This window comes from Rhinoraja longicauda, chromosome 4 (assembly GCF_053455715.1).
Source record: "Rhinoraja longicauda isolate Sanriku21f chromosome 4, sRhiLon1.1, whole genome shotgun sequence".
NCBI lineage: Eukaryota > Metazoa > Chordata > Chondrichthyes > Rajiformes > Arhynchobatidae > Rhinoraja > Rhinoraja longicauda.
The window spans coordinates 60,369,837-60,386,204 of record NC_135956.1 but is presented as its reverse complement, the minus strand read 5'-3'; the positions used below and the strand labels follow the sequence as shown (position 1 = coordinate 60,386,204).

General features: G+C 44.2%; 1 pseudogene; it reads right to left on the bottom strand.

Moving 5' to 3' along the window:
• LOC144593021 (uncharacterized) overlaps positions 1–4,568 on the bottom strand; it is a 33,389-nt pseudogene extending 28,821 nt beyond the window's left edge.
• Positions 4,569–16,368: the final 11,800 nt, after the last annotated feature.

Below are 16,368 nucleotides of genomic sequence, written 5' to 3'. Positions count from 1 at the left end.
TGTACCCCAATTCACACTGTTGCCATTAGAATTCCAATTATTGTAAGGTAAACGATAGTGTACTCATCCACTGATCAAAAGAGGATGCCTGTTTTGATAAAAGTAAATAATTTTGATTTCAAAGGGTTGCAATCCTCATCAAAAGTCATGTGGATATTTTAATGATGGAGAGAGGTGTTGAGTAACTCAATGATTCACTTAAATAAAATAATATTGTGGATCTATTATGTAATTACAAATGGAGTACAACCTTAGCAAACACAAATGCACATTTGTCCTCGTGTAAGTTCCAGATAGAATCATCCCATCATCTCAGTTGTGATATGGGAAGTTTATTTCTCTCAACTAAGTTCTGCATCATATACATCAATAATATTGTATTTATCGGCAATTGTTCAGATATGCAATGTAAGAGTACTCTCCAAAGCACTGAACAAGGCAGGAGTGGAATTGTAACATGTAGTAACTTGACCTCATGCACACAGATTTGAAGGAGACTATGATGTTGAATGTGGTAAGGATTTCAGGTTTAGTTTACTGAATTGCAAACTGTATTATACTGTGAACAATTGTTGGCTGGTGTGGAGCGGACTTCCAGATCCCCGATCTGCCTGATTGCTCAACCAAGGTCCCAATTCTGATCCAGTCTGTTGAAAAAGGCTTTTGGCACAGTGGCCCGCACCAGTAAGGGCACTGAGCACAGAAGTTAGGACATTATATTAGAGTTGTACAAGAGATTGGTAAGGTTGCAATTAAAGTATTCTGTTCAGTTTTGGTCATCCAGCTGCAGAAAGGATGCCATTATGCAGCAGAGAGTTCAGCGAGGATTTACGAGAGGGGTACGAGAGAGGTTATAGCTTGAGGGATCGAGTTACAGGGAGGGATTGAGGCGGGCTAGGACTTTAATCCTTGGAGTGCAGGAGGCTGAGGGCTGGTCTTGTAGAGGTGTATAAAATCATGAGGGGCATTAATGGAATGAAAGGACACAATCATTTTCCCAGGGTTGGGCTGTCAAGAACTAGAGGGCATAGGTTTAAGGTGAGGAGGGAAAGATTTAATATGAACCCAAGGGGTAAAACTTTTCACAGAGTGTGTTACATATATGGATTGAGCTACCTGAGGTAAGTAGAATGACAACATTTAAAAGACATTTGGACAGGTATATGGATAAAAACTTTTTCAAGGGTTTTTGATCAAACACAAGTAAATGGGATTATCTTAGATGGTTGGCATGGAGGTGTTGGGCCAAAGAGCCTGTTTCTATGCTGAATAATTCTATGAATTTATGCTGCTCCCTGCCCTTATTTTCCACCTTACATGCCCCCCAATAACACAACAATCTCGAGTTAACTACCTCCACGACTACCCAATCTTAATCGAGCTCTGACTGTGCCTTTATTTTACCCTGATTCTCTCAGAGATGACGATGAATCCCAAATGAGCAAAAATAGTCCCTCAACCAAAACAGTACCTGCAAAGCCATGCAATGATTATATCATACATCTTTGGAATGCAAAAATTTCTAAATCATCTTGATCTATGAAGAAAATAATTGCATCACTATCCCATTACAGGAATTTAATGAGTTTTGTGCCAATAAATACTTTGTTTTTTGATAAAATACATCTCTTGATGCTCCTTAGCACATCATTAGTGATGAAACCTGGGGTCATTGGGTGTTTTGGATCTTTCAACATCAGACACCCTCGCCCGGGCGACCCAGCCGTGTTGATCAGACCACGACTTGTGTTCAGGTGGCATTTGCAACTACCCATGGACCTCCTCTCCTGATCCAGAGCCTCTGTGGTATTCTTGATGGCTCTTCTCCCCTCCATTCCTGTGATGCCCAATGCACTCAAGGCCTTGTAGAGCGATTGCCCTGCAAAACCTCTACAGTCAACCTTGATGGGCCCACACCTTGCCTTCCAGCCCTGCTTACGGCAGTTCTTCATATTTGGTCCTCTTCCTCTTGTGGGCCTCCTCCAGATGGTCCTCCCACGGCACTGCCAGTTCCAACAAGACGATGTCTTTGGTCGCTTCTAAGACCAGGACGATGCCCGGCCTCAGGGTGGTCGTGGCGATGTGCCAGGGGAAACTTCAGCTGTTTCACCAGGTCTGCAGAAAGCTGCCAGTCCTGCGCAGTCGCCAGGATTCCCGACGGATTCTTGGCTGCTGTGGATTTTGGCAGCTGCATTCCAGCCTTCACAAAGGTGATTATCTGGGTAGTGGGGTGTGCTCGTCTGCAGCTGCTGATTCCCATGCTGATGACTTCTGCAATGGGTTTCAGAACCTGGTCATGACGCCAGGTGTACTGGCCCTGCCCAAGAGCCCAGCTCAGGCAGCAGCTCAGGATGTGTCCCAACGTCTCCTTGCCTGAGCATTGCGGACAATCCGGAGGTTCCGCTTTTCCCCAGATGAATAGATTCGATGGGCTGGGCAGGACATCGTACACTGCCTGGACTAGGAACTTGATACACTGTGGTTCAGCCTGCCAGAGCTCAGTCCATGTGACTTTTCCATGGCCTGCTCCCACCGTGTCCAGGCCCCCTGCTGCCTTAAGCCAACCTCTCTGCTGGACCTCTCCTCCTCCACCGCTCCCCTCACTTCCTCCTGGACCAGCCTGCACCTCTCCTTCCCCTTGGCCTTGTCAAACTGGGGAGTTGGGAAGGTTCCCAGACCAGCTCTTCCTCAGGTCACTGCTGCCACCAAGACTCTGTGGCGTATCCGAGACTCCGCTTGCAGCACAGCATCGCCGGCTCTCCACTTCCTCCTTTTCATCTCCACCCCTGCCTGAGGCACCTTGGAGTCGCTGGAGTCCCTGTACAGCATCACCTCTCTGGCCCAAGTCACCTTAAACTCCTCCTCCAGGGACTTTACAGTAGCTAGATCTTGCTGTTATTACCGTAAAGGGCAATGCTGCTAAGGCTCCTGGGCAGTCCCAGCCAGCTCCTGAGGAGGCTGCTGACTTTCCTCTCCAAGCTCTCTACGATGGAGATTGAGAGTTCGTAGACAAGCAGTGGCCAGAGTAGCCTTGGCAGGTTACCATGCTGGTAGATCCACGCCTTGAACTTGCCGGGAAGCCCTGACCGGTCCACCGCTCTCAACCAGTTCTCCAGCTCCTGACAGGTTGCCTGGACTGATGCTGTGTCCTTCAGGCTGCTGTTAAACTCCTTGCCAAGACTCTTCACTGGTCTTTCGGAGGGATTGGTGTCCCTTCGATGCTGAAGCGGAACCTGTCCATGACTTTGCCCTTCTCCAGCACCAGTGACCTCAATTTTCCTGGTTTTCCTCCCATCCTTGCCCATCCAATCAGTTTCTTCAACCTTTGCAGGATCCACCTGCCTCCTGGCACTGACTCAGTGGTGACAGTCAGGTCGTCCATGAAGGCCCTGATTGGTGCATTCCTGACTTGGTCCAAGGGCCCCGGCACTCTGGTTCAGCAGACTTGACGACCATGTTTATCACCAAGGCAAAAAGGATCACAGAGATGGTACAGCCGGTGATGATCCCAACCTCCAGCCTGTGCCACTCTGTTGTTACTGACCCTTGTGACTTTCTTGCTGAACTGGTTGTAATAGTCCAGGATGAGATCTGCCACTTGGCCCAGCACATGATGCTTGGCCATGGCTGTCTGGATCAGCTTGTGTGGGATGGAGCCATAGGCTAAGCCAGAGCACTGTCAGGTCTCCCTTGTTCTCCCTGGCTTCTCTGATGAGCTGGGTCAACACTCCTGTGTGCTCTCGACACTCCAGATAAGCCTCCCTTTTGCACAGAGGTGTCGATGTAGCCATCGTTGGAGAGGACGTTGGTCAGCCACATCGCTACTGTGCTGAAGAAAATCTTTCCTTCAACGCTTAGCAGGGAGATGATCCTGAACTGGTCGATTCTCTTGGAATTTTCTTCCTTTGGGATCCAGATTCCTTCAGCAAATCACCACTGCTGCACCACTTTCCCTCTCCTCCAGATGACTCAGGATCTTCCACAGCCGTTTTAGTAACAAGGGGCAGTTCTTGTAGACCTTGTAGGGGGCTTTGCTCAGGCCAGGGGCTGAGCCAGATCTTGCTCTCTTCACAACGTCCTGGGCCTCTTTCAGGAGTGGCTCTCTACTGTCAAACTCCTTGATGGGTGGAGGTGGTTTTATCAGGATGTTGCACTGGCCCAGTTCCTGCTGCCTGACGGGGTCACTGTAGGTGGTCTGCATGTGCCGGTCGATCTCTTCCTTAGAGCAAGCCAGACTCTCACTGCGCTTCTGCCTTAGCAGTTGTTTGGTGAAGCCGAAGGGATTGGCTATGAAGGATGCTCACTTCCTGCCTCGCTCCATCCGGCATCTTCAGTGCCACAGCTCTACAGAGAGTCAGCAGCTTCTTCCTCAGGATGGTTCACAGCTCAGCCAAGGGGGGACATTGCTCCTGACTGGCCTCTTTGTACTGCTTCTTGAGGGACTTCAGCTCCGACTGGATCTTGTGGATCTTTGCTGCTCTTTGGTTCATGGTGAAGGATCTTCTTGCAGGCTTCTTCTCCACTGCTCCAAACCTTTCCACAGCAAGGCTGACGATGATTGTCGTCATCGTCTGCAGCCTTCGATCCACGAATCCCTTCGCTGTTCTCGCACCTTGTCGGCATCCTTGTCGAACTGATGCCATACTGCCATCTTGCAGGCCTGTGACCATTTGACTCAAACCTTCTCCGGAGGTCTGTTCTGAGGGACTAGTTGTGCCACTTGGAGGCTTCAGGCTCTATAGGGTGCTTCCGGGCCTGGCTCCTTCTGCGTCTCACCAGGTAAGATACCTGTGCATTGTACCATGCAATGATTCTATTGTACATCTTTAGAATGCAACAATTTCTAAATCATCTTGATCTATGAAGAAAATAATTACATCACTATCCCATTATAGGAATTTATTGAGTTTTGTGCCAATAAATACTTTGGAAATTACCTCTCCTTCTCTCTGCACATCCTATCGGATCATGCTTCAAACTATCCTTTTTGTGTCAGCAAATAGCCGTGAGTTTTGTTAATTTATTTCTGTTTTGATTCACCCAATATTTGTGCCCTTTTGAAACCCCCACCCATGAGAGGTTGCACCAGTCAAGTTGCAGAAGTATTACATATGATGATATAAATGTAAAATGATGTTTTATGCATAAGCCAATTCATATTCAGGATAGTTCTCAGAGCTCCTACGTATTTTACTAGATGTTGATTTGTACTTAAATTTAATTTAAAAATGTGGGGACACATAAATCAAGATGGCAACATTGTGATTTAATTTACATCATAGCAGAAAATAAACTTGGAGATGAGACACAATCATACTTCATTGGTCTTTACAATGCTGGCATTTGACCAATTTCTTGACTCTACCAACCATCCCTGATCTTCAAATAGTTTGCCAATTATTTCCTGCATTCACAAATGTCACACTTCTCACGCCTCCAGGCACTTGAGACTCTCTCCACACTGGTTCCCTGAGCTATTAGGAGTTACACCTGCATTTAATCTGCTCCCCTATTCTATCACTTGGTATAAATACCTGAGATCATCACCAATTGGGTGCTGACTAATCAGTTCTGCATTTTGTCAGTTCGATAGCAGTTCTGAGTTCTGTCGGTTCAATAGCAGTTCTGAGTTCTGTCGGTTCGATAGCAGTTCTGAGTTCTGTCAGTTCCAGGTCTATATCTTTTGGTTCCATTTGCGTCTGGATTTTTGGTTTTCTTCAGTACTTCTCGGTGAGCCTGGCTTTGGAATCCATTCCATTTCTGAACCTTCTGACAGATTAGTCAGCCTATATGGACTCGGCAGGCAATCCTGGTCAGCTCCACCAGAGTTTGGATGCCCCTAGTTCCAGGACTGAGGAGATATTGGCTCATCTTTACAAGGCTGTTCAACACCAAGGCTCCACTCTCGGTACCCATGAGGTTCGAAAAGACCAACTTACTGGTTGAATAGACTGACTTATGTATACTGTCGAACAGTTAACAACCAGTGTCAACCAGCTCCTGGTACACCTTGCACTGCTGCCAATTCCTCCTGCCTACGCTGATGCTTCTCCGCCTCTGTCCACTTCCATTGGAATCCAACCCATTCTGAAACCAGTTCTTCCCTGGAGAGGTACCATGGTGATCCTTCTACCTGCAGGTCATTGGGGCACCTGTTGATTAGGGCAGACCATTGTGTTTTGTGTTGGGTCTGGGATGAGGGTATAAGGGGGTGGAGGAGTGAGGGGTGAGAGTGGTGTTGTTCAACCTCAAAGGAATTATAGTGACCCTCTCCCATTTTCCCTAACCTCCATAGCAACTCTTTGAGGTGGTGTTTTATGGCCATCACAGGGAGAGTTCCTTTAAGATCTCAAACTCTTCATAGTGATCACGCAGGACTGATGTAACAGTTGTAAGGTTTCCATGTAGCTTCTGATGGGAAGTGCACGGGTCCATCTCTGCATATAATCCTGTTTCAGTGCTGTTTTTTTAATGCATTTTTGCCCAATTAAATAAACATTCACATGCAATTTGTCTGAGCTAAAAGCAACACTTATTTAGCAAACTAAAAGAGTGTGGAATTTAATTTCTAAAAATGTGTTCAATTAACTTCTAACCCAGTTTATCATAGACAATGAGGCTAATTTCTTGCCTCTTCAACTGTAGATTGATTTTATATGTAAATAACACAAATTACTATGAGTTGGAATGATTAACTGACAGAACTTTAGTATTTTTTCCAAAAAATAAACTGTTTGATTTATAAAATACTAAAGTTCTTTCAGTTAATCAACTCGACTTGATATATCTCCATGTTCTCCAGAGATGCTGCCTGATCTGCTCAGTTACCCTAGCACATTGTGTCGTCAATAGTGTGAAATCTGGTCTGAGTGATGGATTGGTCTATATCTACAACTCTCTGAAATTTCATGTGGTCTTGGCCAGAGTTGTTCCCAAACCAAGCTATGATGTAACCCGACAGTATGTTTGTATGATGCATCTGTAGTATTTTATAAGAGTCTTTGGACTCATGCTGAATTTCCTCAATCTCCTCAGGAAGTAGAAGCGTTGATTTGATTTTTTGGCTGTTGCATCAGTGGTTAGTCTATGACAGATCATTGGTAATATTACCACCAAGGAATGTGACGGCACAGTGACGCAATGGTAGAGTTGATGCCTTGCTGCACCAGAGACCCGGATTCAATCTAGACTACGGGTGCTGTCTGTACAGAGTTTGTACATTCTCCCTGTCACCGTGTGGATTTTCTCCGGGTGCTCCAGTTTACTCCAGCTCTCCAAAGATGTACAGTTTTGTAGGTTAATTGGTTTCTGTAATAAAAATTGTAAATTGTCCCTAGTGTGTAGGATAGCGATCACTGGTCTAAGTGAACGGTGGACCAAATGGCCTTTTTCCATGCTGTATCCCTAAAGTTTAAAGGAAAGGAATTTGAAGCTCTCTACCATTTCCACTTCAGTACCATTGATGCTGATTGGGTCATGTACTCCACCATGCTTCGATAACTAACTCCTTTGCCTTGCCGACATTGAGGGAGCGGTTATTGTCTTGACAGCATGTTACTAATTTCTCAAGTTCCTCCCTGTATACTGTCTTATCATTGTTGCTTTCCATGGATTCACTCTCGGGAAGGTCTGTCATGTTAGCTGTTGGTTTAGGTGCACAGGAGACCGATGGAGTGAGCACTGTTCCACTGACCCTCTGTTCAAAGCGGATGTAGAATCCATTGTGTTCACCGGGGTGGGACCCATTGTTGCCAGTGATACTGCCTGCCTTCGCTTTCTAGCCTGTTATAGCATGCAAGCCATGCCACAATCTACAGGTATCCATGCCATTGCCTTGGAACTCCAGATTGGTCCGGAATTCCCTCTCGGCATCCTTCATGGATCTGTGAAGGTAATAGAAAGATATATTTTACAGCTCGGGATGGTTCTCTTGAATGCTGCAGAGTTGGACTTCACCTGGGAGTGGACTTCACGGTTCATCCCTGGCTTTTGGTTGGGGAATACACGTATCGTCTTCTTTGGTACAGAGTCCTCTACAAACTTGATGATGTGGTCTGTGACAGCACTGGCATATTCATCTAGGTTAGTCTTTGAATATGGACCAGTCTACTGACTCAAAACAGTTGTGAAGGATCTCATCTGTTTCCTCAGACCAGCACTGCACAACTTTCTGTACTGTACTTCTAGCTTCAGTTTCTGATAGTAAACTAGGGGTAGAAAAAGCACAGCCAGACGATCAGTTTTACCAATGTTGACCCGGGAATGGAGCGGTATACATTTTTGAGGGTTGTGTAGCAATAGTCAAGGGTGTTTGGGCCTCTGGTTGGGCAGGAGACGGCTGATCGTATTTTAACAGCACGCTCTTGAGGTTGTAGTGTTTGAAGTTGCGGGCTACTGTGAACAAGGCCTGGGGATACTTCATTTTGAGGCTATTGGTGATGGTGTGTAGTTACTAGAGTCCAATCTTGGCATTAACCTGGGGTGGGATGTAGACTGATATTAGGATAGCAGAAGTAAATTCCCATGACAGATAGGTGTGAGACTTCATTATAAGATATTCCAGTTCCTGGGAGCAGGAGCTTGCCAGGACCATCAAGTCTGGGCAGTGTACGGAGTTAATTAGGAACCAGACCCCACTACAACTTACCTTGCCCGAGGATGCCATATGGGTCCATTCTGTGTAGTGAAAACTTCAGGTTGAATATCATAGTCCGGTGAGGCAGGGCTGAGCCATCTATCTTTAAAACAGAGATCACAGCACTCCATCAGTTATCTAAGGTAGGTAAGTTCAGCTTTAAGTTCTTCCAGTTTGTTCTCAATAGCCTATACATTTGCCAACAGTATGCTGGGGAGAGGGGATTTGAATGCACACTGTTTCAGTCTAACCTGCAGTCTTTAGAGATACAGCATAGAAACTGGCCCTTCTGCCCACAGATTCCCTGCTGACCAGCGATCACCTCATACACTACCACCATCTTACACACTGGGGACAATTTGCACTTTACAGAAGCCAATTAACCTAGAAATCTGTACGTCTTTGGAATGTGGGAGGAAACCGGAGCATCTGGAGAAAACTCATGCACTTACAGGGAGACCGTGTAAACTCTGCACAGACAGCGCCCATAGTTCTCACTGTAAGGTAGCGACTCGGCCACTGTGCCGCCCCTCGTCCTGCTCTTCTCCCACATTTCCTGGGAGGATGGCATCCCAGAGTCTGTCAGAAAATGTTGCAAGTGGTGATCGGTAAGAATGCTGTAGAGAACAATGTATATTTCAATTTCTATGTTAAATTACCAGCGGAAATTACTATGGAAATCCCACTCAATCCTTTATTTTAAGAGAGCTTAAGCCTTGGTTTGCTGGATGTGATGATATTATCTGGGAATAGATTAGTTTCTTATGATCAACATCCAAAAAATGCAAGGGAAGTATAGAAGTCACTGGCATTTTACATGGCTTGCGGTGTTATTCAGGGACCATGCAGTTTGATTCAGTGTTTTATAATCCCTGTCAATAAGTTGCTTTCCTTTCCTGTACTTTATGTGGCTTTCTTGCAATTTATTACCCTGTCCACAAGTACTTTACCTTACCCATAATGCCTTCTGATTCCCTAAAGCAACTCGCAGAGCCTAAAAATACCTCCCATTACCATGTTCCATCTCAATACATCATGGTGCCTTGAGGGCTGGTTCACATTCTCATTTTTCCAGCTACTTTTATACATTCAAATAAATATTAATTGCCTCATTTAAATCATGTCCTGTTGTGTAGCTGCTATTTTCTTCCAAACAGAAATTTAACATTAAATCCTGGTTTAAGGAATTTATTTTCACCTCGCAGTCCCAAAGACTAAATCTATCCTTTTCATCTGTTGTCAGAACTTAATCACATCTGGTCCCACACTTCAGAAAGTATCCTTTCAGGTTAAACTTGGAATATCTGCAATCCTGGCTTTCTATTTGACCCATGACATGTTATCCTCGTCTCTGCAATATTACTCCATCAGGATTCTAATTCTTCCAATCTTCATGTGCAGTCCAAATTTATGACTTGAATATTTTATTTATGTAATAATTGTGTTGAGTGGAACGCCTAATAATTATTGAATCCTCGATAACAATTATTTGAACCACGCCATCTCTTGCATCTGATTGCCATACTGATTCTGAAGGCAAGTCCTTCATACAAACCTCCCTTTGAAATACAAGGGCCTGTCCCACTTAGGCAAATTTTTAGGCGACTGCCAGCGACTGTCAAAGTCGTAGCAGATCGCCAAATTTTCTTTTACCCTACAACAATGACCACGACAATGCCGAGTCAGGTCGATACAAGTTACTTTTTTTGTGAAACTAGCACCTGGCTAAGAGATTACACTGTCTTCAGAAACATCGCAAAACTCCCACGCTTACCTGACTGTCAAACTGTCGCCTCCAATCTACCTGTCAAATGTCCTGACAGTAAATAAATTGGTTAAACAAAACTATCTTCTGGTATCAATAGACAATAGACAATAGACAATAGACAATAGGTGCAGGAGTAGGCCATTCAGCCCTTCGAGCCAGCACCGCCATTCAATGCGATCATGGCTGATCACTCTCAATCAGTACCCCGTTCCTGCCTTCTCCCCATACCCCTTCACTCCGGTATCCTTAAGAGCTCTATCCAGCTCTCTCTTGAAAGCATCCGACGAACTGGCCTCTACTGCCTTCTGAGGCAGAGAATTCCACACCTTCACCACTCTCTGACTGAAAAAGTTCTTCCTCATCTCCGTTCTAAATGGCCTACCCCTTATTCTTAAACTGTGGCCCCTTGTTCTGGACTCCCCCAACATTGGGAACATGTTTCCTTCCTCTAAATGTATCCAATCCCCTAATTATCTTATATGTTTCAATAAGATCCCCCCTCATTCTTCTAAATTCCAGTGTATACAAGCCTAATTGCTCCAGCCTTTCAACATACGACAGTCCTGCCATTCCGGGAATTAACCTAGTGAACCTACGCTGCACGCCCTCAATAGCAAGAATATCCTTCCTCAAATTTGGAGACCAAAACTGCACACAGTACTCCAGGTGCGGTCAAAAAATTCCAGTAGATTTGTCAAGCATGATTTCCCCTTTGTAAATCCATGCTGACTCGGAATGATCCTGTTACTGCTATCCAAATGCTCAGCAATTTCGTCTTTTATAATTGACTCCAGCATCTTCCCCACCACTGATGTCAGACTAACTGGTCTATAATTACCCGTTTTCTCTCTCCCTCCTTTCTTAAAAAGTGGGATAACATTTGCTATCCTCCAATCCACAGGAACTGATCCTGAATCTATAGAACCTTCAAATGCCTTTTCTTAATTTAACATTACGTGCTTCTAAATGGATCTGCGACAACCTAGCAAACCTGGGGACAGCATGCGACAGCACCCACAATAAGCTACAATACCTGGCGACAAGCCAGCTCTGCCCCATCAACCTTTTTGGTCACTTCTTCAAAAAATTAATTGGATTTGTGAGACACTACCTCCCATGTACAAAACCATGCTGCCTGTCCCTAATCAGCCCTTGCCCATCCAAATGCCTGTATATCCTATCCCTCAGAATTATCCACTTACAGAGGGGTTCAGGCACAGTCAACTGGGAGAGTTTGAAGTGTAGTAGCTCTGGCACAATGGTGTTAAATGCAGAGCTAAAATCCACAAATAAAATCCTTGCTTAGGTCCCCTGGCGGTCTAGGTACTGGAGGATGAAGTGCAGGCCTAGGTTGACTGCATCATCCACCAATCTATTGGCTCGGTATGCAAACTGCAGAGGGTCCAGCAGGGGGTTTGTGATGTTTTTCAGCTGGGCCAGCACGTCTTTCAAAGGTCTTCATGACTACAGAGGTCATGTACTTTCTACAGAAAGGAGAAATGATGGGTTATGTTCAGGTTGCTGGACTGATTTACAGGAGTGGTGCAAAAATCAATGTTTATGCTTCTGCCATTTCATAAGTTCATAATGAACTTAGCTAGTTACAGTCTACATTACTTTGGCAGGAAAAATAGAAAATAGTGATTATATTTAAACAGTACAAAACTGGAAGATGTTAGTATCTTGATGGTCTGAATGTTTTTATACATAAATCATGGAAGATTAACATTATAGTAGCATTTATTACAAAAGGATCGAGGCAGTGGCAAAAGCATTGAGAATTAAAGGATCTCAGTGCAAGAATGCAGTGTTTTGATGAGACAACACCAAATTACTGTGTGCTTCCTAACTAAAAATTATATATTTGCCTTAGAGATAGTATAAGATAAATTCATTATGGACAGGTGGAAATATCCAGCACAGGCACTTTTTCATTGGCTCCAGTAATCCCAGATGAGTTACCACTATTCTTTCAAATTAGAGAAATAACTTTCAAACCATAACCATCAGTTCTTTGCAATCTGACAATATCTCCATCACTCTGGGTCACTTGCCATTACATTTACCACACTGCCTTTATAAGGTGTCCTTTCATTTAATGTACACCACATTGAGTTCATCTACTTTTTTCTTGCTTTTTTTTTGGTCAAGCAAAACCTGAATTTTAACACTGCACAGAATGGGCCAGGTTAACTCAAGTTTCTCTATGTTTTTAATGATTTTAGCATGTCAATTGGTTCTGGTTGTTGAACACAAACTGAAGTCTGACAAGTCTCTAATTTCGACTCTCATCCCTGCCTAGGTATTGAAGAGCAGAATGATATTTACAACACTCTGCTAAATTCATGTTCTGCCTGCAAGTGGCATATTTAATATGAACAACCAAACAAGCATAAGTCTTTGGAGTTTTGAACAATGAGTAAAATCTTTGTTAATGGAAGAAGGGTAATAACCAAGATTGAGTGGTATTTCTGCTTAATAAGCAATTCACGCAAGCATGTGTTCTACCTGATCTTTAATTTATCCTTGCCGAAAAGGTTTATTGCAAAATCAAAGCAATTAAAATGCAAATGATACAAAGAAATATTCTATCTTTACAGAAAACTATGACAAAACTTTAATAGATGTGTTCGCAATACCATGGAAACAGTTTTTTAGGGCAATAACTGGTGTTAATTGTTTGGGGTTGTGGGTGGAAATTTTAACACCACAGAGCACAGGGGCTTGATATGCATGAATGGTTAAAAGCAGAGGAAATTGGCTGCCAATTAGCTGAGTTTCTGTTAAAATCAAGCAAGTTAGACCCCATGCTTGTAACTGCTCAAGAGATGCAGTTTTATAATTAACACTTGTGAATCATTTAATATTTCAAGTCTTTTTGACATTTAATTTTGAATCCAAGATTTCTTAACCCTCCAGAAAATCCCCAGTGCAGGCCAGGCAGGTTAATGGGTGCAGTCAATGGGTGAATTAATCGCATAGAAACATGCCGAATAAACATTCAGTTCTAGATGGATAATTTCTTGCCTATTTTAGGGAGAAAATATGCTCATAGAATATTTGCTGGGAAATGACTTTGTACTTTGGAGATCATTTATGTACTTTGGAGTTCTGATCTACATTCACAAGAGCAAAGAGGTCCTTCTACAGTTGTACCGGGCCCTGGTGAGACCGCACCTGGAGTACTGTGTGCAGTTTTGGTCTCCAAATTTGAGGAAGGATATTCTTGCTATGGAGGGCGTGCAGCGTAGGTTCACTAGATTAATTCCCGGAATGGCGGGACTGTCGTATGTTGAAAGGCTGGAGCGATTGGGCTTGTATACACTGGAATTTAGAAGGATGAGGGGGGATCTTATTGAAACATATAAGATAATTAGGGGATTGGACACATTAGAGGCAGATAACATGTTCCCAATGTTGGGGGAGTCCAGAACAAGGGGCCACAGTTTGAGAATAAGGGGTAGGCCATTTAGAACGGAGATGAGGAAGAACTTTTTCAGTCAGAGGGTGGTGAAGGTGTGGAATTCTCTGCCTCAGAAGGCAGTGGAGGCCAGTTCGTTGGATGCTTTCAAGAGAGAGCTGGATAGAGCTCTTAAGGATAGCGGAGTGAGGGGGTATGGGGAGAAGGCAGGAACGGGGTACTGATTGATAGTGATCAGCCATGATCGCATTGAATGGCGGTGCTGGCTCGAAGGGCTGAATGGCCTACTCCTGCACCTATTGTCTATTGTCTATTGTCTATTATCATGGTTGACCATGCAGCCTGGGACAAGGCCCCGGGGGGGGGTAAAATATACAGACAGAAGCAAGATTCTGCTGGCCACAGTTCAATAGCACGACATCAATGTGTGGAGAGGTATAGCTCAAAGAAAGCACTAACTGTGTGGAAAGATGAAGAGACAGAGACATGATTCTCTTCAAGTCTTTGAAATACTGGCAGGTCAAAAGGTTGAGGATGCATGTTATGTGGCAATTGGTATAAAAGGCCTTCTAGAGGAATATTTGGTGTCTGTTGGACCTAATGATCATGTCTTAACAGTGTCTACCAAAATCACATAGGATCCTGCCAAAGTTTTGAATGTTACATAACTGAGAGCTTGTGCTCAGCATGCCACTAATATATAAAGTTTGATTGCAAGAATCGGCAAATAAGTGAATATATCCTGTGATTATATTAGTTGGACACAGGCACAGGGAACTGCAGATGCTGGATAATTTTAAAAATAGACACAAAGTGCTGGAGTAACTCAGCAGGTCAGGCAGCATCTCTGGAGAATAGACAATAGGTGCAGAAGAAGGCCATTCGGCCCTTCGAGCCAGCACCAACATTCAATGTGATCATGGCTGATCATTCTCAATCAGTACCCAGTTCATGCCTTCTCCCCATACCCTCTGACTCCACTATCCTTAAAAGCTCTATCTAGTTCTCTCTTGAAAGCATTCAGAGAATTGGCCTCCACTGCCTTCTGAGGCAGAGAATTCCACAGATTTACAACTCTCTGACTGAAAAGGTTTTTCCTCATCTCCGTTCTAAATGGACTACCCCTTATTCTTAAACTGTGGCCCCTAGTTCTGGACTCCCCAACATTGGGAACATGTTTCCTGCCTCTAACTTGTCCAACCCCTTAATAATCTTGTATGTTTCGATAAGATCCCCTCTCATCCTTCTAAATTCCAGTGTATGCAAGCCTAGTCGCTCCAGTCTTTCAACATATGACAGTCCTGCCATTCCGGGAATTAACCTAGTAAATCTACGCTGCACGCCCTCAATAGCAAGAATATCCTTCCTCAAATTTGGAGACCAAAACTGCACACAGTACTCCATGTGTGGTCTCACTAGGGCCCTGTACAACTGCAGAAGGACCTCGTTGCTCCTATACTCAACTCCTCTTGTTATGAAGGCCAACATTCCATTGGCCTTCTTCACTGCCTGCTGTACCTGCATGCTTCCTTTCAGTGACTGATGCACTAGGACACCCAGAGCTCGTTGTACGTCCCGTTTTCCTAACTTGACACCATTCAGATAATAATCTGCCTTACTATTCTTACCACCAAAGTGGATAACCTCACACTTATCCACATTAAATTGCACCTGCCATGCATCCGCCCACTCACACAACCTGTCCATGTCACCCTGCAACCTCATAGCAGCTTCCTCTCAGTTCACACTGCCACCCAGCTTTGTATCATCTGCAAATTTGCTAATGGTACTTTTAATCCCTTCATCCAAGTCATTAATATATATTGTAAATAGCTGCGGTCCCAGCACCGAGCCTTGCGGTACCCCATTAGTCACTGCCTGCCATTCTGAAAGGGACCCATTTATCCCCACTCTTTGCTTTCTGTCTGTCAACCAATTTTCTATCCATGTCAGTACCCTACCCCCAATACCATGTGCTCTAATTTTGCCCACTAATCTCCTATGTGGGACCTTGTCGAAGGCTTTCTGAAAGTCAAGGTACACTACATCCACCGGCTCTCCCCTGTCAATTTTCCTAGTTACATCCTCAAAAAATTCCAGAAGATTAGTCGAGCATGATTTCCACTTCGTAAATCCATGCTGACTCAGAACGATCCTGTTAGTGCTATCCAAATACTCTGTAATTTTGTTTTTTATAATTGACTCCAGCATGTTCCCCACTACTGATGTCAGACTAACTGGTCTATAATTTCCCATTTTCTCTCTCCCTCCTTACTTAAAAAGTGAGATAACATTAGCTACCTTCCAATCCACAGGAACTGATCCTGAATCTATAGAACATTGGAAAATGATCAATGCGTCCACGATTTCTAGAGCCATCTCCTTAAGTACCCTGGGATGCAGACCATCAGGCCCTGGGGATTTATCAGCCTTCAGTCCCATCAGTCTACCCAACACCATTTCCTGCCTAATGTGAATTTCCTTCAGTTCCTCCGTCACCCTAGGATCTCTGGCCACTAGAACATCTGGGAGATTGCTTGTATC